Source organism: Mastomys coucha, unplaced genomic scaffold (genome assembly GCF_008632895.1).
Source record: "Mastomys coucha isolate ucsf_1 unplaced genomic scaffold, UCSF_Mcou_1 pScaffold13, whole genome shotgun sequence".
Taxonomy (NCBI): Eukaryota; Metazoa; Chordata; class Mammalia; order Rodentia; family Muridae; genus Mastomys; species Mastomys coucha.
In genome coordinates, this window is record NW_022196895.1 from 24280925 (window position 1) to 24306939 (window position 26015).

The 26015-nt window shown below is 37.3% G+C and overlaps 1 long non-coding RNA gene across 2 annotated transcripts in view; it reads left to right on the forward strand.

Annotated features, from left to right (window-relative positions):
- The first annotated feature begins 12431 nt into the window (after positions 1-12431).
- The window catches only part of LOC116087567, a 67634-nt gene continuing 54050 nt past the window's right edge, over positions 12432-26015 (forward strand). Inside the window, exon 1 of one of the 2 annotated variants that reach the window (XR_004117484.1) lies at positions 12432-12481. This is a non-coding gene — a long non-coding RNA (uncharacterized LOC116087567). The remainder of the gene's footprint in view (positions 12482-26015) is intronic. The other variant, XR_004117483.1, reaches the window with a different exon arrangement.

The window sequence follows — 26015 nt, forward strand, 5'->3', positions numbered from 1 at the left end:
GTTTGTACTGCAGAAGGATCCGTGTGTGCCGCGTCTTTCCTGCCGGCAGGAGATAGCGCGGGACACACCACCATCAATCACAATAAGAGTTTATTACCCTTATAGTTATCAGGCTTCGTTCCTTATTTGACAGTATAAGGTCTCCCCCTTGGACTTTAAATCTCCTAAGTATGGAGAGGAAGTAGCTTCCAACACATCCACATAAACCTTGCCCCAGAGACTCCGGCCACCTCTCCATAGACATAAATACCCTCTCAGTAAATGATCCAGTTCTCTAAAGCTATTCCAAGGTGTGTTTGCTACCTGTGTACTCATCACAAAACAAGACACTCAACTGCACTCACTCATGCTCAGCTAAGAGTCCTTCCCTCCAGTCCACATAGTTGCACAACAGGCCTGGATATGCCAAGGGAGAAGCAGGCACTGGGCAACAATTTTACTTCCATATATCCCTTGTTTTACCTTTACCAAAAGAAGCAATTCAACCTGTTTTAACACTTCAAAAGGTATGAATCATGTTGACTTGATCTTAAATCCTGACTGTAGTTTGTGATCATTTAAACTGTGGTATGTAGGAATATGTGAATTTTTGACAGAACAAAATTGTTTACTGATTAAATAGTTGACATGAATAGTACTATAAAGAGGAAATTTGAAGTGCCTAAGGCAAAAACATTTCTCCCAGCTCTTTAATATTTCCTGCTTAGGAATAATATGAGGAATTTGCCATGTATTACACAAGCCATGATGTACAAATTTTAGTTTTTATTTTCACAAATGTAGATATATTTTTTAGTTTTGATTTTTTAAGTTACAAGTCTTGAAATATAAATATAAAAAACATTTATCAAATTTACAGTTTTAGAATAAATTTCTTGACTGTACTAACTGTTCATTCTATTAGTTATTATTCAGAGGAAAAATATGCTTGAGAGCTGTTTTAATCCTTTGGTATATTAATTTGACAATTTTCTCTAGCACCCTTGTATGTGTATGTATGTGTTTATATATACATAGTGTATACATGTACATATATGCATGTGTACATGTGTATGAATGGATGGAGATGACAGACATTGACATTGTATGTTATTTCAATTGTTCTTCACCTTACTTTATGAAGCAAAAGCTCTTAAAGAAGATGAATATCAAAAATTTTCTAAATTGGCTAATCTGAAAGTCCTAGGGATCAAACTGTCTCCAGCCCTTAGTTCTAGGATTAAAGGCATGTATGACAATGCCCACCTTTTAGAGAGATGCTGGGGAGATCATAACACAGGTATTCATGCTTGTGTACTAGGTCCTTTAACAACTGACTCATGTTCCCCAGAGCCTGAAGAGAATTTTAAACAAGATTCTATTAATTGAGATTTTCATGCAATATATTTTGATTATGTTCATTCCACACTCCTCCCTAAGTCCAGCAAGACCCTCTTTTACCATAGTTGTATCCTGTCTTTTTAATTGTTTTAAGATAAGTGCTTACCAATTTTTTTATAGTACTACAATCTCAAATCTGTTCACTCTTTATATGTTTTTTTTTTTATTTTAGATATTTTCTTTATTTACATGTGAATTTCTCCATTCCCAGTTTCCCCTCCAATTATTTTCATTTCCCAGGGATAAAGTAGTACTGCTATACCAATAATTCTTAGTGTACTGATTCTTACTACTGCTGTGTACTAACTCTTAGTTCTCCACCTATATCCAATGTTCTGAAACTCCAATCTCCTTTGTCCAGAGGCATTACCATGACTGTTCCAGAACTTCCAATGAGGCCACTGTCAAGCAAGTCCATTTCTTATGTTTGATAATTTTCCTACTTTTAGTTTTCATTTGATCCTTATTCCCATTTTCTGTACTTATTTCATGTTGAAGTATAATATTTTGACTCTAGTTCTCATAAAAATGACCTTCTGATTTATGAGTTTTTAATTTGCTATTTTGTCTAGGTCTTTATGATCCCCTTTCTAAAGAATTCTCAGAATTTTACTTCAGTCTGCTTAATTAGATTACATTTCCTCCCTTGCGATTTTCACTCTCTGAATTTAGACTTTGTAAATGTTCATCTCTGATCATCCTCCTTGTTTCAGGGGCTATCTATCTCCCTGAGATCATTTCGAGGCTGAATTTCATCATTCTCTCTTAGGACACTGAGGAGTCTTTTACACTTTACTTTTCTGCAGTTTCCTTCCCACCTATGTGCTCTCATTTGTTTATTTGGGATGACTGCTCTCCTGGTTGTCATTTTCTGCCTGCTTATGTTTAGAAGCGCCTACTAAAACCCTTCCTGAAAGCATGGTGGGAGTCATCAAACACAGGGTCAGTGATGCTAATCTGTTTAGCTATTTCACTGAGGACTCCTCTAAGTCAGCACATTGAGAAGATTCCCCATGAGCTGCTTGTGTTTACTAAAGAAAACTCTTGATTTCTTTTACCTAGAGGGCAGCAGCTCCCTTGAATTTTGGGGACTTCTATTGGAAAACAAAACTGAACATTTGATGGCCAGCCTCCCCAGGATTAAGCTTTAAAAACAATCCCCAAACTGCACCTGAAATTGTATATCTTCATTAGAAAATCAAGGCTTAGTCTCCTCAGAGAATGAAATTTCAATCTTCTGGTGGGGTGACCAGTTGGGGGTCTCCTAATTATGCAAATTAAGAAACAAGTTCCCAAGTATTAAAAATTAGTTCCTCAATTGGAGACATTTGACTTTGGGGTTAGACTTTGTTATTGATTGGTGGTGCTCCTCTAAAACAGGGCAGGAATGTGTTGCCTATGATCCCAGAATACAAATGTGGATGTCCCCCATGGTTGCTGTAGAACAAAAAACTCGGCTGCCATCTTCTATGTCAGGAACTCTCTGGAGATTAAACTACCTAAGTTGAGAAATAATTTCCAAACACAGTTCAATTCATTTATATTTGTTTATAAGCTTTGTTTAAATTCACTCATACAGACTTCAAGAATGTGTATGTGTGTGTGTGGGTGTACTTGTGTGTTGGGGGTGGGGTGTGCACCTATGTACCCTTGGAGGCCAGAAGTTGAAATTGAGTAACACTCTCTCTTGTCTTTCACCTTATTTGTGAGACAGTCTCTCACTGAACCTGGATCTTACCCATAGTATGCTGGCTGATCAACTAGCTATATTGTTTCCTCTTGCATTTTCACACCTAACATCACAGACCTATAAAGCCACACATGGGTTTTCCATTAGCGTTAAATATCATGGAGTTAACAACAGTTAAGAGCATTGGCTGCTCTTCCAGAGGACCTTGGTTCAGGTCCCAGCACTCACATGGTGGTTCACAGCTGTCTGTAACTCTCTGTTCCAGAGGATTGAACATTCTTGCAAAGCCATACATGCAGTCAAAACACCAATGTACATAAAATAAAAATAGAAAGCAAAACTCAGGTCTTCATGTTTATATAACAGGTAGTTTTCCTGCAGAATCATTGCCCATCCCAAGTCTTGAGACTTCTTAACATTTCTGCCAGAATGTTACCAGTTCTTGAGGTAATTAGGGTTCCTGCAGGACAATGTGAATTACTTATTCAATTTGTTCAGTGCCAGGTTTGGATTTAGCTGTTGGGGTTAGGTAAATTATTTAGCATCCATTAACATTCCAGTTCTGAATGTCATCCCTTGGTTTTCCTTTCTTATTTTTTTCCCTTTAAGAGTACCTGTTTTATGAAGAAGTGGCTTCATTGTAGTGTTAGTAGATTTTCTGCACCGTGAGAAGAAGCCTGAGCAAATCCTACCTGTATGTCTTAACTGCCATAGTTTGGATTCCCTACCTTAGTGGTCCCACTATTACAAAATAGAAGAAGGTACTTTGAATGATACTCTCACAAATCGTGCCCTACTCAGAGACTTCTGCAAGTGTTCATTTCCATTCAGCTGTTGGTATAGGGTGAGGAAAGTGTGGGTGGCCTAGAGGTAGTTAAAAAATTGGACGATGGATTCTCTATGAAGACCTCATACCCACCATGAGTGATTTCATTCTGTTTTGTGGTTTTAGCTATGATGATCCACACAAGCAAAGCCTTGGTTGACTTCCCAAGTTAAGCTCAAATTGAACTCCTTCTAGGTGTTCCATATGAGACTTTCACTAAATATGGCTTCCCCATATTTAGACATTTAGCCGATATTTTACCTCTATAACAGAATGCCACAAGCTGGGAAGGTTCTAGATAGTGGAAGGTTATTGGTTTCAGTATTCTTGAGGGTGAATATAAGAAGAAAGAGCAGGTATGAGGAAGTGATATGATGCCCTCCTTTTCCCGGTATTTCATTCTCCTTTTAATAATATTGATACCCCAGTCATCTTGAAGGGTCAGAGTATACAAGCAAGAGTTATATCTTAGCCTACTCTATAGCATTTGACAACAGATTAATTTTGAAAAGGCAAAACTCATTAGCAAACCTGATAAATGCATGGGATGAAGCCCTGAGAGGATTCACGCACACACACAGACACACACATGCACAATGCACATACACACACACACACACACACACACACACCATACAAATCTGCATGCACTTTAGGAAAATTGAATACAATCTGAGAATGTATCATCCTCTATTATCATAAGAGCATAAATACATTCTGAAAAGCACTTTCCTCAAACTTTGCTTTTTTCTGCTCTTTATGTAGAAGCAATAGAACGATTCACCTTTCCCCTTAGAACTTTTAAAATATGCTTTTGAAAGATATTCTTTGAAGCTCCAGCAGGCAAAAGTTATTTTAACTGTTTGCCGTTGTGTTTTTTCCAGTTCTAATGAGTTGTGAACTACTAAACATCTCAGTGCGAGTGGCATTGACCATGAAGATACCTGTTCTACAATGTCTCATCGACAATGACAGTGCAGAATAATTTTGACATTGTCCAGCAGCTTTTAACTAGGAGTCATGGCCAAAACCACCAATGTTCACTAAGGTTCCATTTCAAGCATATTATCATGTTTAATTTTATGTGTCAACTTAGCTGTGCCTATAGTTGCCTGTGTAGTTTAGGTAATATTGTTCTATTAGCATTCTATATAAACTCCACCCCCACAGATACCTGGCAGTAGCCAGGTATGCTCCTGCCCATGGTTACCTGGCAACAGCCAGGTAGGCCTGACCTTATAAAAGGGGCTGCTTGCCCCCTCCTCTCTATCTTACTCCTGCTTCTCTCCCTTGCCTCTTGCCCTCTTGCTCCCCCTCTCCCCATCCCCTTCTCCCCCTCTCCCCATGTGGTCATGGCCGGCCCCTATTTCTCTACTCTCACCTCTCTGCCTTTCTTTGCCTCTCCTACCCTCTTAACTCCCCTCCCCATGCCCTAAACAAACTCTATTATATACTATACTGGTGAGTGTCTGGTCCCTCAGAGGGAAGGGATTCCTTAGCATGGGCCCACTGAGGCACCCCCATCCCCAACACCTCACCAGAGCATATTCTTATAGCTCTTTCTCTTTTTATGATCACAACATGTTCTAAATATTTCTATGAGGTCATTTTAGATGAGGTATAAATCGTATGCTATAGACTAATTTATGCAGATGAGCCATATGAATTGGAGCAGGCCATATCTAGTGACTGAAAGGCCTGAATACAGAGCAAAGTGTTCCATATAAATGTGAGTCCTTTACGGAGACTGTGGCAGCAAGCACAGTTCCTACAGTGGTCTAAGCCAGATGGCATCCTAGAGCCAGTGTTGGAAGTAGATACAAATCCTATTTCCTAACCCAGAAATTATCGCCAATTGATAACTTCCCTGATAGAAAAAATGGACGTTCACTGAAAATCACTTGTTTGGTTTGTCCTATTCCCATTTGTTTATCTTTACTTTATTGTTATTTGTACATGGCTTTGTTTTCTAATGAACGAAAAGAAAAAAAGGGTCTGGATTTGGGTAGTTGGGGGCTTGAGGTAGAAGTAAGAGGGGTTGAGAGGAGGGAAACTATAATGTAATATACTGTGTGAAAAAAATCTATTATTAATAAAGTAACTGAGTTCTTACTGTCATTCCTCTTGGAGATTGTTGCTTTTTTTCTATTTAGACATATACTAAATCATTCCTGGTGCAGGTCTTCAGTGTTGGCCTCTAGGATGGGACCAATTTTATTGGTGGTTTTGGTCCTTAGGATTTGGATTCACACAGAATATTCACAGTAGTTCATCTAGGCTTCAGTTTGTTCATTCAGTGTATAGAAATTTTCAGCCTTCATAACTGTATGAACAAGTGCAATAAATCTCTTCATATGTAACATAAATATAGACCTCAAATACATAGTGATATTCACCTATATATAATTAAACTACACATATTCAGACACACATAGACATATCACATATTTAGGTAAATAGACACAGATATGCAGACATACACATAGACACACAGTGAAGTATCACCTGTTTCAAAACTCTAACATCTTGACAGTTTCATGGATACATGGGTTGATACGTACTTCTGCATCAACATAGTCTGTGTGGCTCTAAAGTGTCAGTAATGAATCATAAGTAAATATGAGTGGATCAGAGCTGATAACTTCATTTCTCCAAACTTTCACAAAATTCCAAAATAAAATAAATGCTAATCATTGCCTCAAAATTTGTACAATACAGAGTATCAGTGATATCATCCCAAAGTGACTAGAGAAAAGAGAACTGAATCAAGGATGCTATAACTGGAGGAGATCACCAAATTCATGCATTCCATATTTGAGAATTTTCAATTATTTCCAATGTTTTGTCTATGATATGAACAGCTACTCAATGGTCAGTCCTGTTCTTTATCTTTTTCTTTGCCACTCGCTCTCCATGGGATTTTGTGTTCTGGGTTTTAAGTGGGGGTTTAAATTTTTGTAATTTTTTTTTTTTACTCCATCAGCATAGTTGAAATTGAGTATAACACATTTATGGAGTGAGGAGTTTATTTAACAAGTGGTTAGAAAGAGTCACTAACACTCAGTTTGGTCCCTTCTAAGAAGACTGTCTCCATCAGTAGCACACTCAGACCCTCTCCTTAAACAAAGAAGATTAGATTGTGATAATTCCCTAAATTTTAAATAATCTATCTTGTAGTCATCTTCATGAATAGTGTTGAATGTGCATGTCTCCAAGTGACATTGCCTTCCACAGTAATAACAATAGGGAAGGCAATGAAGACTATGCCTGTCCCCAGTGTCAGCCTTTAAGCATCTTTCAAGTACTTTTGAGGAAAACAACAACAACAACAACAAAAGACACAGAACTCGCACCCACAGTGGAGTTCATTGCTAACATCTTATTACCCTTTCAATCTGTTCGTTCTATTAGTTTTACTGATTAATTGGATTCTCGTGATTTTTGCATGTCTTTAATTTATCCTTAAAGGGTAAGATCACAGGATGTGATTTCCCTTGGTGCTTAGGGATGCACAGTAGTGGTCTTCTGGATGTTTTTGCTTTTTGGTGTTCAGGATGATGAGTAAGGACGAGGGGTTTTGTTGAGGTGAGTAGAAATTATATAAATCACTAGGACTTGTGCATCAATCCTTTGTCATACATGTTCACCTAAGGTTCATAACATCGACATCTTTATGATCCAAAATTTGATCCTAATAGTCCCACCAAACTAGGCTCACTCATCTTCCAAATGCCAGACAATGAGAAACAGCAGATGGAAGACATTTATGCTATGGCCACATTGGGAAGAGGAACAAGCTAAGAAGCAAAATTTCTCAAGTCCATTTCCAGGGTTAAGTTTAAACTGGTCAAGGGGTGTGCATGCCTAAGCTACATGAGTCTACTCATGTAGACTCTTTATGGCTAAAGTGTCTCTTCAGTCTCTTCTACAGCCATATGATTTATTAGAACTCTGAATTTTCACACCTGGGAGATGAGTTTGGCTTTTGTTTTTTTTTACTCTGGTGGCACCTTCATTGTTTTCTGTCTTCCATCATGAAATTCTTAGGTAAATCCTAATTCTATGTGTCCCTGCTTCAGTTGTCATACAGTTAAGTAGAGGGACACTCATTTTTCTCTTGAGAAGATCTTAGCTCCTGCCAGGATGATAACAACATCTCAAAGAAGACTAGTACCAGTACATTCCAAAAGCTATTTGCAATTGTAGGATATTTTCTGAGTTTGTATCTTCACTCCTGTGATATTCACTACTGTTACCACTACCACACACATGCGTACAAATTAGGTAAATATAATGAAGCAAAGAGACAATAGATGTTTACTTTTATTTGCATTGCAAATTTTTCCCCCTCTGAAAATCCCCCTATCCCATCCCTCCTCTCACTGTTCACTAACCCACCCACTCCTTTTTCCCTGTTCTGGCATTCCCCTACACTGGGGAATCAAGCCTTCACTAGACTAAGGGCCTCTCATCTCATTGATGTACCACAAGGCCATCCTCTGCTACATATGGGGTTGGAGCCATGGAACCCTCCATGTATACTCTTTGATTGGTGGTTTAGACCCTGTAAGTTCTGGGGGGGGGGGACTGGTTGGTTCATGTTGTTGTTCCTTCTATGGGGCTGCAAACCCCTTCAGCTCCTTGGGTTCTTTCTCTAGTTCCTCCATTGGGAACCTTGTGCTCAGTCCTGGATGGCTGTGAGCATCCACTTCTGTATTTGTCAGGCATTGACAGAATCTCAGGAGACAGCTATCCTACTTTTTCTTATTGAGCTAAATTCAAAACAATGAACTTAGATGATTGAATCACAGCAGCTTCTGTTTGCTTCTCTTTTGTTTCTATTTACACCTTGATGGGCTCTGTGCTTGTACACATTCTTGGGTATTTATTCAACAGGAACTAAGGTCTTAGTGTCTATGTTCAACCTTTGCATAGGCATCCTTTGCCATGCAGTTTGAAAACCTTTTAACACTTTAGCTTTAGCATGTTGGCTTACGCAAGCTTTTCAATTTCATGAGGTTCCATTTATCAATTGTTGATCTTAGGGCCTGAGTCATTGCCTCCAGTACCAATGTTTTCAATTGCAATTTCACACTTTCTCTTCTATTAGGTTTAGTCTGTCTGATTGTATGTTGAGGACCTTAATCCACTTGATCCTTGTGTTTTGTGCAGAACAATATATATAGACTTATTTGTGTTGTTCTACATGTAGACATCCAGGTAGATGAGCACCATTTGTTGAAGATACTTTCTTTTTTTTTTTTTCCATTGTAAAAGTTTTGCCTTCTTTGTCAAAAATCAAATATATATAGATATATGTAGGTTTATTTCTAGGTCTTCAATTCTATTCCACTGATCAACCTGTCTATTTCTGTAAATACACCTTGAGGTCAGGGATGGTGATTCCTCTAGAGGTTCTTTTATTGTTCAGGATTGTTTAGGCTAATTGCAGCCTACAGATTGGGGAAATATCTTCATTAAACCTACAATTGACCAAGGGCTAATATCTAAACTATATAAAGAACTCAAGAAGTTACACTCCTACAAAACAATTAAACAATGAAAAGTGGTGCACAGAACTAAACAAAGAATTCTCAAGAGAGGAATCTCAAATGGCTGTGATGTACTTAAAGAAATGTTCAGTATTCTTAGTCACTAGGGAAATATAAATCAAAATGTCCCTGAGTTCTACCTTACACAGTCAGAATAGCTAAGATAAAAATCTGAAGAGACAGCACATGCTGGCAAATTTGTGGAGAAAGGGGAATACTCCTCCACTGATGGTGGAAATGCAAACACTGTTTATGTATACAATCACTTTGGAAATCAATCAGGTGGTTTCTCAGGAAATTGGAAATAGTTCTACCTGAAGACCCAGTTATACCACTCTTGAGCATAAACCCAAAAGTTACCCCACCATGCTCCCTGTTTATATGACAGTTTTATTTGTAACAGCCAGTGTCTTGGTTAGGGTTTTACTGGTAAGAAAAAACACTATGACCAAGGCAGCTCTTATAAAGGACAGCATTTAACTGGAGCTGACTTTCAGGTTCAGAGGTTTAGTCCATTATCATCAATGTGGTAACATGGAAGCATCCAAGCAGGCATCGTACAGGAGGAGCTGAGAGTTCTACATTTTCACCCAAAGGCAGACAGGAGAAAACTGGCTTCCAGGCTAGTGTCTGCCTTGATATGTTCAATAGGAATCTCAGACATTTGTCTATGGTTTGAAACATAACACCTACCATCTCTGGAACCTTCTTCTACACCTTTTTGCAGGCTATTGCACATCAGCAAGGCCATTCTACTAAGCATAGGGAGCACTCCCCATGCTGTGTGACTAGTACTGATATTAAACAGGAGTTATGAATGGATTGACAACTTTGAACAATTGATCTGTGAATAATTATTACTAAAGTGTTATGTGCACTTACAAAAGAAAATTCTAAAAGGACCCATTCCAATTCCTTCTGAAAGAAAGAATTGCTTCCTATGAGAAACACAGCCTAAGCTGTAGTCAAATATGTTTTCTGCTTAAAGAGTTGCTAGGGCAACACTAGAACAACATGGTAATATTTCCATATGTCTAGAAGTTCTTTCTTCTTTTCCTGGTATTCTCACATCATTCTGTTTCCTGGGTGTCTCAGTTTAATCAATAATGGTCTATGTCTAATCTATCTAGCCTTCCGTAGAGGATTGCATTTCACCATGGTTATCATCCTAAAGCACGGATGTATCACCTGATTTTCTTAATCAAGTTGCTTAAATAGCTTCCAAATGCCTCCCAAGAATCTGTGACTGTATCACTCTCAAGAAGTATATTTGAGCCTTTCCTTTATAATTATGCTGTTTCTTCATGTGAATCCACTGCACCAGGATGACTAGTAAGTTTTCCATCCCAACACAAACACTCCTGGAGACTTCCAGAGTCTTCAAGTAACTCGTAGACTTCAGCTCTTTCTGCCTGGAAAAGCTCTACTTTTTCCCAGCTTAGATCTCATACATCATCCATGTCTTAACTGAAATTTCAATTTTTGTTTCTCTTTGAAGACTTCCCCTGCAATCTGAAAGTATTTGCCTCTTCTTATCTTCAGCCACATTTATTACTTGCATTAATCATGTTGGCACAATGTAATCATTAGTGATTCCACTGACTTCTTCATCTGCATTTCTTTTGTTTACCCAGCTGTGTAATAAGTCTCCCAAAACAGCCACAGTATGTGCCTATAAGACATATCTATTTATACATATTTTGTGTCTGAAATTTTACAGAAGTGCCTCCTGGCACCTTGGATTAAGTCCAGATGTTTGAAAGGCCCTCCATATGTGACCCAGGCCTACGTTTTTGATGTTTATTTATAACAGTATTTGTTGTTTTCTTTCAAATTTTAAGCGGCGGTCATTTTCTGTAGTATCTTAAGCTTTTGTTTTCTTCCTACATTTAACCAGCCTTTAAAATTAATCACTGATTTCTGCTGCATATCTTTCAACCTCCTCATTTTTATTGTGATGCTTCTAGTATTATAAACCTAGAGAAGTATTCAGCATGTTCTGAAAATTAGTCTTCTCTCCTGATTGATGTTCTAATATACAATTCTTTCAGTAGATGTCCAGTGTATTAATGTTAGGTTAAAAAGTTAATTTGGAGTCAACAGCAGCTTTTATTCACACAGATAGATGACAGTATCCTGCAAGAGACCATGGAAAGAACAGAGGGTGGCTGTGTATCAGAACAATAAAGATAACTACTACTTAATCATTTGTTTGTTTGTTTATTTTTGTTTGGTTTCAAATACCTGACAAAGACCATGTGCTCAATGCTAGTACTTTTCACAGTTGAGAAGTGTGGCTTATCACAGTAGAAGTTGTAAAGGAATTTAGATTCCCAATAGAAATACTCTAAAACTGGTAAAGGGACACTCCAGTGTTGCCTCCCCTCACCTTGCCTTGCCTCTCCTCTCCTCCCATCCCCTCCCCCATCTCCCTTCTCCTATCCTCCCCTTCCCTCTCCTACCTCTTCTCCCTTCTCCTCTCCTTTCTCCTTTCCTTCCCTTTCCTCCCCTATTTTGTTCTGAGCTTGTTCTCTCTTCCCCTCTACATCCCTTACTACTCCCCACCCCTCTGCTCTCTTCTATTCTCTATCTCTGTCTTTCTCTTTTTTCTTCTGTCTCCTTCCTTCTTCCCTTCCTTCTTTCTTTCCTCCTTCCTTCCTTCTTTCCTTCCTTCCTTCCTTCCTTCTTTCTTTCTTTCTTTCTTTCTTTCTTTCTTTCTTTCTTGCTTTCCTTCCTTCCTTCCTTCATTCCTTCCTTCCTCATCTTCCTTCCCTCCTCCCTGCTTCATGATGAGCACAATATAAACAAGTTTTCATTCGACCCTCTTCCCACCTCTATACTCTGAAGCTTTACCACAGGCCTACAGCAGTGAAATGCCTGTAGACATTTAGAGGTTGTTCCTTTGTCTTTACCTTAGAACCATTCAGAAACAGAAGTTTGTCTTGGAATGGAAGTATAATTTTCAACATTAGACTCGTTTTGAGCAGGGGCCCTGTTTCTTCAGTCAAGCACCTTTAAAGATTAGGTTAAAAGGTAAGGAGGAACTCTGAATAATTACAGTGATTTGTGGGAAGTGTTAAGTTCTTTTAGTGGAGAGGTTTTTGCCAGCAGTGATGGATAGTCATAGAGAAAGGAGAAGTACAAACTCAGGAAAGATGTTGCAATGCCTAAGTGAATTTCTAGAAAAGAAAACTTGGATCTGTTGCTGCTTCTATCTTACATCCTTAACTTCATGGGAATGGTTTTAATATATTCCCAACTTTCTGGCTTTTACAAACAGGACTTTTTTCTCAACTGATTTTGCAGTGTAATTGTATGTGCCTTTTAATTGAGTTTTAGAAAACTCACTCTGAGAACCAACACATAACAGAAAGGATCCAAAGATACATGGGTAGTTCAACTATCATTTTATAGATGGAAAAAAAATCACGAGAGTCAAATCTAATACATTACCTTTCAGCTCTAATCAGAAGCTATTGGAAGACATTTATTGATCATTATTATTGTAATTTCATACTGAGATACTTAAGAGGTACAAAAGATATAAAGCAAGATGACACTTGGATTTCTGACCTTGTAATCTGTTTTCATAGAAAATCAGAGTCTAACTGTGTACCTGACATAAGAAACAGCACAGAATAGCAACTATTTAACCATTAACTATACCTATTATTTTCATTCAGTAACATAGGTGATGGTTGCTGATACTGTAAGACTCTCTCAAAAAAGACCTGGTTCTTTCTCACTTCCTATGTCCCATCAATCAGTTGTTCTTGTGGCTTTGTGGCTCTCTCTCTCTCTCTCTCTCTCTCTCTCTCCCTCTCTCACTCTCTCACTCTCTCTCTCTCTCTCTCACACACACACACACACACACACACACACACACACACTCATACACACTTACCTTATTCTCATTTCTTTGTCAGCTATGCTATTGCAAGCTATGTTATAATGTGCCCCTTATCTTCTTGGGTTCTTCACTGTGGCCTTGAGACATTGCTGATTGGGTCTTGACTTAACTCAGAGAACTTTCCTTTAGTCTCTCTCCAAAGGACACAGAATCTAGATCCAGTTCCTTAGGGCTTTTCTTCTTCAATATCAATGCTTTTGTAAGACTTCCTGCTCAGCTATTATTTGCCTTTGGCCATGACTATTGTCACTTACCAAAATTGTTTTTTCCCTCTTCGTCTTCTCTGCTCTCAGCTCTATACTTCTGTTGGAGAAGGGCTCAATTTGATATCTTTGTTATTTCATCACCTGAGTTCATGTGACTGTATGACATTAATCACATGACAGTAATTAGGAGCATTTTTAATATTGTGAACTGAGTAAAGGAATAAATAAATTATATTAAAGAAGGTTACATATGACTTACAAAGTGAAAAATATGTGGCTGATAAAATTGACTTCTCTGAGAGATCCAAATAAAACACTTAGACCTCATAAATATTTTTCATGAGGTAAAACTGATAATCAATATGAAAATAGAAAGTTCCCCTACTGGATAGAACTTGTAGATTGATGAGAAAATTAAGAGATTGACAATTGGTCTAATAGACTCTTTAGTTGACAGAGAAGAACATTTAGAGGGTCCTTGATGATGTCAAAACATGGCTTAGTTTAGATTTTGATACCTGCATTTAGTCCCTGACAGAAAAGGATTATGGCAGATGGAAGCAGGAGTTATTCTTCTTCTGAATCAGCACGAGCCTATGCTACATCAGCATTTGACTTGAAAGGGACTTTTTAAATCCTTTTACTTGCAACATCTTGATAAATAGCACAGGTTGGCCTGGAACTTGTCCTGTGGCTTAGGAAAGTCCCAAATGTAATGCTATCTTTCTGATTCAGCCCCTTGAGTACTGGGACTATAGGTGTATGCTAGCTTGCCCAGCTTTGACAGTATTTTTAAAACCATCATTGACAGACCACATATCAAGAGGATATAAGCTAACAAACTCTACAGTATGTTGGCTAACTCCTAAGCAATGACCTTCTATTGCTCAGGCCTACAGTTCTAATAACAGTTTTGAAAGTCCCTAAAACTCAGTTTTCTTCTCTGAAAAAAAAAATATGGGTATGAAAACAGACGTAGTTTCTAAAGAAGCAGCAGTAATGTGGTGTCCCATCACATCCATCCCTTCCCTTACATTTCTGTCTCAGCACTGCACTTCTCTGTATCATTTAGTATTCACACTTTTCATTCTGAGGTAGAAAGGTTCAGCAAGAGTTATGAGCACTTGTTAAATTAGTTTCCTGATTGTGGTTTTTGATTAAATGTCATGTAAGATTCAAAGAAGAAATAAATAATCAGGCAGACAAGATGTTCTACCACAGAGAAACTTGGAACATGAATGGGGTTTAGGAGTTCTGGCACTGTCTCTTCACGTGAAGAACAGGACGGCAATCAGAACAACTCAATCTTCTGCAAATCAGGGAGTGTGTTAACTCATTTTATGAAATGCTTAAAGGTGATAAAACAACAAATATTTGATATTCATTCGTGACAAATGTGTTTCATGTGGCACACAAGAGCTTCCGTGACAGCAGTCTCACAGCGAGGTTTGAGCCTCAGTATTGAGTTCTCTTGGTATAACATGTCGGTGCACACTAGGATGGGACCATCGGGTCATGTGGAGAAGTGAAGATTAGAACCCAGAACAAGAGAAACCAAGAGTGCCAGAACAGAGATATCTTGGGAAATTGTAGGCATTTTTCAGAGGATAAGATGAGCTCAATACAGTGAAGAGCAAATGAAAGTTTCAGAGACAGAGGAGAACTGACCACACAGATGTGCACTGTCAACCATCAAAATAATATCTTCTTGTGGGTAAGATAGCTCTTGACTGAAGATTCCCAGATGATAGACTGGGTAGTGTGAGGCTACCTTTTGTCCAGTATAACAGATCTTGTAGGGGGATAGGTAAGAAGACTGCCATCTTCATTGAGTAGGAGGGCGAAAGAACAAATAATCAATTTTCACTATGTAAGAGAACAAAAAAAAGATTTAACTATTCAATCTGACACAGTAGAATTAGAGAGCTCTCACTGAGTGCAATCTTCCTCCTCATGACAATGAATATTGCAAGCTCATGTTATCCTGTGGGAGAGATGGTTTAACTGTCATTTCTCAACTTTCAAACTTCCATTTGCTACAAAGTTTGGCTCCAATTATAGGGTCATTGGCCTGTTGTTCTCTTCATGAGAAGGCTTGATCTGGGGGCCTGAACAATAGTGGCACAAGTAAAAGAAACTGAATAAGGCCTAAAATCCTAGTATCATGAATTTTCCAAATTAAAATTCTAGGTAATTTTATTACACAAGGTAATGCCAAATTAATTAGCAAGGAAAGAGACAAATATGTACACATCTTAGTACTCTCAGCAACAGGGATGCATCTGGAAATTCATTGTTCTGATACACAGTACACTGCTATGTGCTGGCTTACCAATGGTCAAATGACTTTAATTTATGAACAGGTAATACTCCAAAATAAAAGTAATCATTTATTAAATTAGATTTCAGTAGTTTTCACTCTGTGTATGTGTCTGTGTGAGGAAAGGTATGTACATGAGTGTTTAGAGTTTTTAGAATACATTGGAGCTGCGTTTGTAAGCCAACTAATATGTATAGATAGACAGACAGACAGACAGACAGACAGACAGATAAATAGATAGGTAGATAGATAAATAGATATAGATAGTTGGGTATTAAATATAGGTCCTCTCCAAGAGGTGTACCTATTTTTAAACGACGATCCATCTCTCTAACCCATTATAATAACTTTAAATTACATATGATCTATTAGAAAAAAAGAAACGAACGGTGGAGGTTTTGCTTGTTTTAGTTGCAAATGACAGGCCAGATATTCAGAATATTGAGTTGCATTTTGAAAAGCTAAGCGTGATCTCCCTTCATGGACTTGGAACCCATATAGAGTGGTGTTGCAGGCCTCAACTGCTTTGCTGCGTTGCCCGTTTCCTACAGTTTCTTCTTATTTGTGGATCCTGACTGGTTTGCAAGTGCTCTGATTTCCACCACATCAGTAGGATGGGTAAATAGAGTACACCTTGTGCAGAACTGTTCTGCACAGCTTTGCAAATTGACACAAAGAGTACTGTCTGCTTGACAGAAGCTAAACAGTGCACAAGTATTCTCTGCCAATGACAGCAAATTTTGAAATGATCATGAAATCTGTTTTTAAGGGTCCCCTGTTTTACTAAAGGCTAAAATAATGAACTAATGTTTTCTCCATTGTTTTGAATTTTCCTTTCCTTTGGACATAATGTACACAAATATGATCCTACTGCCTAAATGATTGGAATGTATATCTTTGTACAGTAGAAAACAAATCAAGGCAAAATCTCTATGAACTTACCTCAGGGCCCCTGTTCTTATTGTTCTGTGAAGAGTGTTTTTCCCTTCTCCATAACAGAGTCTACATTCCTAAAACCAAAACGAGCAATTGGGATTCTCTTTTTAGTTCTTTAAAGAACAAGCCCTTTATTTTACTCTACTTGCTTTTCAGTAATTGCCACATTCAAAGAATAGGAGCCCAGACTGGCAGAAAGTGGTGAAGTGATTTGAGGAGCTTGCATAGCTTGTCTCCTTGGGCACATCCACAGCTGACTGCCTTAGCTTCCCTGCCAGGATGGTTAAGTTAACACTTAATTAGTATGTGTACCAAACAAGACATGCTTCTGGGCAGCACTTAAAGAAAGAAAGAAAGAAAGAAAGAAAGAAAGAAAGAAAGAAAGAAAGAAAGAAAGAAAGAAATGAATTATTCCCCCCACTACCCCACAAATAAATAGACTGGTTTCTTCCCAAAATATTCAAAGAAAACACTGTGCTTGCCTGGGGCAGAGGCCAGATGCCTTGACTTCCAGCTTCCTTCCATCAAAGCTGTGCAGTTTGGAAATTAAAATCTACAGCAATAATGAAACATATTAAAATGCATGCAAAGTCTTGAGGGCTTATAATATGCTAAAAACTGGCAATGCATGTTTACATCCATATATCAACTTGGATGTGCTGAAAAGATTTAAAGTGTAAAATATGCAAATATGTGTCATATTGTCACACTTGGTCTCTCTAATGGAACTCCCTTTCATCTCCAGTCGTCTTAATTTCATGAATATTGCATGGCCCTCACACCTTTTACTCCTGCTGTTGCTAGGCTGAGAAGATTATGAAAATATGTTAATAGTAACTTTCATCAAATAAAAGTTGCAATATTCCAAATAAAGCATTTTCCCTCCTCTTAAAATACAAATGGTGAAGGGTTTCATGCTATTTTGTTTCCCTATGGGAGACTCGATAACTATAGGCCAATTAAATTAATGAGCAAAGACATGCGGATGGCAATATTTGTGCATAATTCTAGCTGGCTACACGTAGAGGCAGGTAAAATGTACAGTGTCTTTTTAAACATGTTTAAGGAGTGAAAATATTCTTGTGTGGAATTATCAAAAATATAAGGGAATGATTTCGAGGTTATGGTGACATAAAGGAGAATCTATAATCCTACATACAGTTATTGAAACAAACAAGTAGGTGAAAGAGTGAGGAATTCCTATTCAAATTCAAAGAGAAAGCCCAGTGATAATAGGATCCAAGCAAACCACAACAAAGAAAGGGATATACATTCTGTCCAACCTTGGCACATAGTTCTCAGTATTCAGAATGACTGCCTTGATTCTCTCTCTAGAATATCTACTGAAGGGCTAATTCAGATCTCCTCTCTGGGCATTCCTAGTGATGGATGACAAATCTATGAGAACCATTCTATCTCATATCTATTATACCAATGAGAAAAAAAAGTACAGTTTATGAAGAAGCAAAGAAAGTCCCAGAGTGAATGATATTTAGGGTTGTACAATAGAAAGTAGATCTTTAAGTAGATATTCTGTAAAAAGGATGAGTGTTAGGTTAAAAAAATGCTTTATGCTGACCCAAGGCAAAAAAAAAAAAAAAAAAGTTAAACAAAATTAAACAACTCTTCATAGGAGTCACTTCTGTGGGCCAAGGAACTTTCTTCTGGACTCTGAGAATCAAAAGAGATCGTACCAGCATGAATTACAGCATGCAGGAAGGAGATGTGGGATGATTATGAGTTCTGGGTCAGGCTGACATGACTAATGAGGCTCCGTCTTAAAATGACAAATTGTATGTGGGGGCTGTCTTGGGGGAACAGAAAGAAAGGAAGGGATCAAGCAAGAAAAAAGAGTGATACCAGCTTGATGTTTCCAAAGTTTGGAACTCTTGTTGACAAAACTGAAACACAGGAGATCCAGGATCTACAGAAGGGAAACATATTTGAGATTACTGAAAGTAAAGCTCATGGCAGCACATATTACAGATGAAGATGGATAAACGTTCCCAGATAACACAAAGAAGCTATCAATCCACAACTAGTTTTGAGTTACCATTCTGCTATTTCTGTGGTTTATTTTTTTTTCCTGGTACATTTATTTTTCTCATTTCCCTAAAAGGGTTTTAGTATTAGAAATCTTAGACAAGAAAAGTAAAATGAAAAGTGCACATTATGAATAAATAAAAAGGAGGCAGAAAGAGAACACAGACATTTATATTGTTTTTGCTTATTTACTAATGATTTCATTCTGTTACTAAAGTAATACACAATCATAGGAAATTCTTATATGACAGATAAAAATAACAATCTCTTCAAAGACAGGCTATGCATAATTTAGATACTGTTTAACCAATTCATATGCCTTTTTTCCTAAACCAAATACCATTAATAGCATCCTCCATTATCGAGGATGCTTCCAGAATCTTCATTTGTGCTCTCATTTTATCTTGTATATCTTCATCAACACTAAATATTTCATTCATATCAATATCTCATAAAGTAATATAAATAAAGAATAAAAATATCATTTATGTATTATTGTCACACTTTTAAAGAAACATTTAGAGGAATTCTTTGTAAAGAAAAATGGCAGTACTCACCATGGGTAATAAAAGTACACATTTACTAAGTTTAAAATGGTAAAAATGATAATAAAGTCTAGGATAATAGAGTGAGATAAAAGAAATTTTCTTATAATTCCATTATATTTCTCCTTTTGTACTCCTTTTTTCCTGAAAATTGATTAGATTTCAAAAGAAGACAATATGAAGAAATTTCTTCAATGAAGATTTTTTTATTATAAAATAATTATGTATAAAGAATTGGTTAATTTTACTTAAATATCATATAAAGAATACTTAACACATGGTATTTCCTTATTACGAACAGATTTTATGTTTTATATGTCAGTTAAAACAATCTTAAATCACAAGAGAAAATAAAGCATATTTCAAAAAGCAAAAGACCTATTTGTATCTTTTCAGACAGGTAAAGACCAACATGAGTTTTGAAATGTCTGTGCTTACTTTGTTGCTTGCAAGCTCGATAAAATAATACAAGGAAAATAATTTTAAAAGAACAATACAGGACTCTAGAAATATAAACTACAATAAAGTACATAAAGACAGAGTAGGAAACATTTAAAGTATTGATGCACTATAGTTGACAGTGTATAGAGATAGGTAGAAAAGAAGATGATGTTCATAATGAAGACACCACACCTGAAGGACAAGAACAAGAACAGGGCTCTAGGAAACAGATAAGTACAAAGGTAACAGGACTTTGTAGCTACAATATGCACAAGATAAAGGCAGAATTCACTATAGTTGATAATACACCAGACAGACTTGGTACACACAGTCTGTACAGACTCTGTACAGACTCTGGTACAAGAAGATAAACAAAATATAGAGTAACACTAAGATACATCCCAGAGAAATTGTTGATATTAAAATTCAGAAAAAAAAAATCTCACCAGGGCATACTTAGTTTTCTATGGACTAGTATATTGAGCCTCACCATACCGGGCGGTGGTATTCTAGCACTTGGGAGGCAGAGGCAGGTGGATTTCGGAGTTAGAGGCCAGCCTGGTCTACAGAGTGAGTTCCAGGATAGCCAGGGCTACACAGAGAAACCTTGTCTCGAAAAACTAAAAACAAAACAAAACAAACAAACAAACAAACAAAAAACACCAACAAACCAACCAAACAAACAAAAAAACCTCACCTTAATGGTGCTAGAGGTTAATGGCACTAGTGAAGTGTGGGATGGCATCTTCAGTCTGTCAGAAGTGATCAGCTATGCCTCGATTTTATAGATATGAAATACTCATATAGGCTAATGCCAAATTTGGGATATTTTAAGGCATAAAATAAGACAAGGTACCTCTTAAAAGTCTTGTAAATAGACTATCTGAGTATACATCCCAGTCCAAATATGAAACTCCTTATAAAATGTCTATGGCAACTTTCAATCAGCAGAATAGTGTTGAAAATGTCACCATACACAGATACTTCCTATGAAAGCAAAGCTAGCATTGTCTTCTTTTAGTTTTTCAAAAATAAAAGGGAGATGGGAAGGATTGTACTGTGGCTCAAAGGAAGACCTCTTCCTACATAAATTCTGTGGTTTAAGTACTTAGCAACACAATAGAAAAATCAAAAAGTGTCTGAGAATAGGTATGGAGAGAAGAATAGAGGAGAGGAAATGAGGGGAGGAGAGGATAAGGGAAAAAGTGAATGAAAGAGGGGAAGAGTCAAACACAATGCCTGGTTACAGTGAATTATATATCACATGTAGGTATTGAGAGTCTAACAATAACACAGAAAGAAGATAAAAATTTTGATTAATTTTATACTTTTCTAAGTTATGTGTCTTTTTAATATTTCACCACAAAAGAAAGAGTACATAAATATAGGGGAAATAGATAAAAGCATGAAATAGAATAATGGGTGTAAAGCTGAATTCTATTAAACAGAAATGAACTCAATAATTCAAACAGAAGACAGTCATGTTCATATCAGAATAAAATGCTACTGCTATTTATAAGAGACACATATAAAAAGACAAGGAAAGGTTGTGATTCAAGCACAACTTGTCAAGCAGTGCAGATCTTGAAGAAAAAAATCTACTAGGGAGAATACAATGTAATAAATTTACAAATTAAAAAAATATCAAATTACCAGAAGATATAATTGTCTAATACAACATGAAACTATTACAACAAAAATAGTAGACATGAACTCAGCTGCATTATGAAAGAAACAGTAATAAAATAATAGTCACTTTCAAAATAAAATGAATACTAGATTATATATAAAATTAAGTCTAAAATGTACATACTTATTAATGTTGCAGATCTGTATATGTTATAAAATTATTTAGGATTGTTAACAATAAAGGCAAGAATGAGTGCCCTGAGCAGACCTTGGGCACAAACTCCACAGACAGTCCCACAACACCCAGAGGAAACTCCACTCTCAGGCACTCAAGCAAGCCCAGAATCACAGGATCACAGAGACAGCTTGACTTTGAGGAGTTCTGACACAACCAGGATCACAGGAAGGACAGGCTCCAGTCAGATTTAGCAAGGACAGGTATCACTAAAGATAACCAGATGGTGGGAGGTAAGTGTAAGAAAATAAACAACACAATCTAAGGTTGCTTGGCATCATCAGAACCCAATTCTCCCACCATAGCAAGACCTGGACACACCATTACACCAGGAAAGCAAGATTCAGATCTAAATAACTTCTTATGATGATTATTCAGGACTTTAAGAAAGACATAAATAACTCCCTCAAAGAAATACAGGGGAACACAGGTAAACAGCTAGAAGCCCTTAAAGGGGAAACACAAAAATCCCTTAAAAAACTACAGGAAAACACAATAAAACAGGTGAAGGAAATAAAACCATCCAGAATCTAAAAATGTAAATAGAAACAATAAGGAAATCAGAAAGAGAGACAATCCTGGAGATACAAAACCTAGGAAAGAAATCAGGAGTCATAGATGCAAACATCACCAACAGAATACAAAAGATAGAAGGGAGAATCTCAGGGGCAGAAGACACCATAAAAAACATTGACACAATAGTAAAAGAAAATGCAAAAAGCAAAAAGCTCCTAACCCAGAATATTCAGGCAATCCAGGACACAATGAGAAGACCAAACCTAAGGATAATAGGTATAGAAGAGAGTGAAGATTCCCAATGTAATAGGCCAGTAAATATCTTAAACAAAATTATAGAAGAAAAGTTCCCTAACCTAAAGAAAGAAATGCCCATAAACGTACAAGAAGCCTACAGAACTCCAAATAAACTGGACCAGAAAAGAAATTCCTCCTATCATATAATAATAAAGAACACCAAGTACTCTAAACAAAGAATTTTAAAAGCAGTAAAGGAAAAATGTCAAGCAAAATATAAAGGCAGGCCTATCAGAATTACACCAGACTTCTCACCAGAGACTATGAAAGCTAGAAGATCCTGGGCAGATGTCATACAGACACGAAGAGAACACAAATGCTAGACCAGGCTACTGTACTCAACAAAACTATCAATTACCGTAGATGGAGAAACAAGATATTCCATGACAAAATGAAATTCACACAATATCTTTTCACAAATCCAGCCCTACAAAGGATAATAGATGGAAAACACCAACATAAGGAGCAAAACTGGACCCTAGAAGAAGCAGGAAAATAATCTTTCAACAAACTTAATTCCACCTCTTACAACAAAAACAACAGAAATTAACAATTACTTTTTCTTAATATCTTAATATGAAATTTAATATTACCAACATATCCTAGTCAATTGAAATAAAAAATACGAGGAATTAAAAATTTGTTGGCATCCAATATTCTCTCTAATCTGGTAATTGGAGAAATAGGTCCAATATTGTACAATCCATATACTCTTTCTGCTTGTTTGTACATAACAGTGTCTTGCTGCATACCACATAATGGTCTTGAAATCATGCTTCTCCTATCTCAGCCTCTCTATTAGTAGTATTGATTATTTCATGTGTTTATAGTATACTATGGTTTTCAGAACAGCTTACATATTTCAAAAGTATTTATATACTCAAAAGAAAGATTAACTAAGGAGGTGGCTAATAAGAAAACAACAAAGAGTGAGACTGAATGCTTTGCTTGACATTTGTAACTATTGTATCAAGTTTGAAGAAGAGGACTTTATAAGTTACTCTTTCTCTGAGATGAATGGATTTCTAATTTATCACAGCCAATGAACCAGATTCACCTAATGTTTGTTCCACCCTCCAAGCAGAACCATTGTTCATTGAAATGGGTGGTGAATGACTTTATGGATAGACCATCTTAATACATACACCATTTCTTAAATGAATGTAACCTGTTCTCTGTGGGTTGAGAATAAAGTAACTCACTCAAGTCAAATAGCTTTGACCATAGCAGGAAGTCTGTATCCAAAATCGTGCCTACAATTCATTCCTTGGCACAGCAGAACTGTCAACTCTCAGCTTAGCTACAAAGGAGATAAAATCCTTTGGTGATGTGAGGGTCACTGAAGTATAGCCTTATTACAATGAAATCCAATGTCTAAAAATTATTATTATTTTGTCTTGTGCCACAGTAAGAGGCAAGATTTTAATCTCTACTAAATACAAAACAAACCAACCAACCAAACAAACAAAAAGCTATATATTTATATTCATTTAAAAATACTAGTAGTGATGTATTATTTTAAAACAATATGAAATAACCAGTACCCCCCCCCCAAACCCAGAGCTCCCAGGGACTAAACCACCAACCAAGTACACATGGAGGGACTCATGGCTCCAGCTGCATATGTAGCAAAGGATGGCCTTGTGGGACATCAGTAAGAGGAGAGACCCTTGGTCTTGTGAAGGTTCTATACCCCCAGTGTTGGGGAATGCCAGCACCAGGAAGCAGGAATGGGGATGTTAGTGAGCAGGGGATGGGATAGGTGGTTTTTGGAGGGGAAATGAGAAAAGGGGATAACACTTGAAATTTAAATAAAGAAAATATCTAATTAAAAAAGAAAAGAGAACTGTCGCTGCCCTTGTCGCCGCCTCACTGATCAGCGGTAACAAGGAGGCGACCACCGAACCCTTCTCCAAGCAGTTTATTCAGGAACCTTGTACTACTGAATCATTCATTCATTTTTTTCTTCTTTCTTAGCTAGCTTCTTCTATATTCTTCTATATCTTCTTCTTACATTTTACTAGTTACATCTTATTTATTTCTATCTTACTTCTTCTATCTTACTACTTACATCTTACTACTTACATCTTACTCTTTCTTCTTACTTACTCCTATTTCCTACTTACTCCTTTCCACTACATCTTACTTACTCCTAGTCCCTACATCTTACTTACTCCTATTCTTACATACATCTTACTTCTATTCCCTACATCTTACTTCTATCTCCTACATCTTACTTCTATTCTCTACATCTTACTTCTATTCTTACATACATCTTACTTCTATTCCCTACATCTTACTTCTATACCTCCAGCCCCCAGCCCTTGTGGGTTAAATACTTTCCCTGGTCCCAATCAGCATTGGCTAAGTGGCAAAACATAATAGGTTATGAGAAATCATGCCAGCTTGCATCATAAACTGGAGGCACTCAGCTTTTCCAAATAAAGGCTTGTTTATCACAATGCTCTCTGCTCTGGCCGGAGACCAGGTGTTCAAAATATATAGGGTGGCAGCTGCGGCTCCCCACAGTTCCCCCTTTTTGTTTAAAATGCAACAGGCAAGAGTAGATGTCTGATCTCCAGTAACCATGAGAAGGACATTGCAATGGCCCTGCAACCTGGTAGTAATATCTCTTGGCAAAATATCAAACCTGTCTTTGAGAACACATACAGCTAGTTTGTACTACAAACCGGGCTTAGTTAGGCACTCGGTGCATGCCTCTGTCTTAGGTGATTTATTTGCCAGAGCCCTAACCTGTAGCAGCCAAGTTGGTGCCATGCCCGTCCTATGCCTTTTTTCTGGAGGTGGGACCTTGGGCATCAACCCACATGCAATCAGACATGCTCTCCAAGAGTCCGCTAGAAGCTGATCTCTAGTGCAGTGCTTAGCCTTGCATCCTGAGTGTGAAGAAGAGCATTCATAATAGTTAACCAAGCCTATGGAGATTGCCTTGCCTCCATGGCTGCGAATGCTTGCACTACCAAAGCAGCCTTTCATTGCTGCCGTACCAGCACAGATGCATCACAATGCCAATATACTGACAAGGACCAGTAAAGCACCCACTGTTCTAATATGTGTTGTTCTCAATTCAAAAGCTCTTACTTATTTCTTGCATATTAGTTTAAGATGTTCTAGTCACACAATGTAACTTAATAACAAATTATAAGGCTTTCTATAGCTATACAATTAAATCCGGCTATTTCTTTCCCATTACAAATATAACCATTTTACATTTTCTAGAAACACAACTTATTATCAATTTTTTCTAGCCCCAAAGCCCAGGGAACCGGGTGAGATGACTCATCATAACTTCTTCAAGGTGAACGAGGGCGTAGAGATGAGGGGGGTGGAAGGAAAAACAAAACTGGTCTTCTGATGTCTGTGTCTTAACTGAATCAGGCTGAAGTTCAGGACATCAGGGGTTCAGGCAGGTGGTTTAGATGAGGAAATTCACCAAGGCTGTATATTTCTGTAACATATAAATCTCAA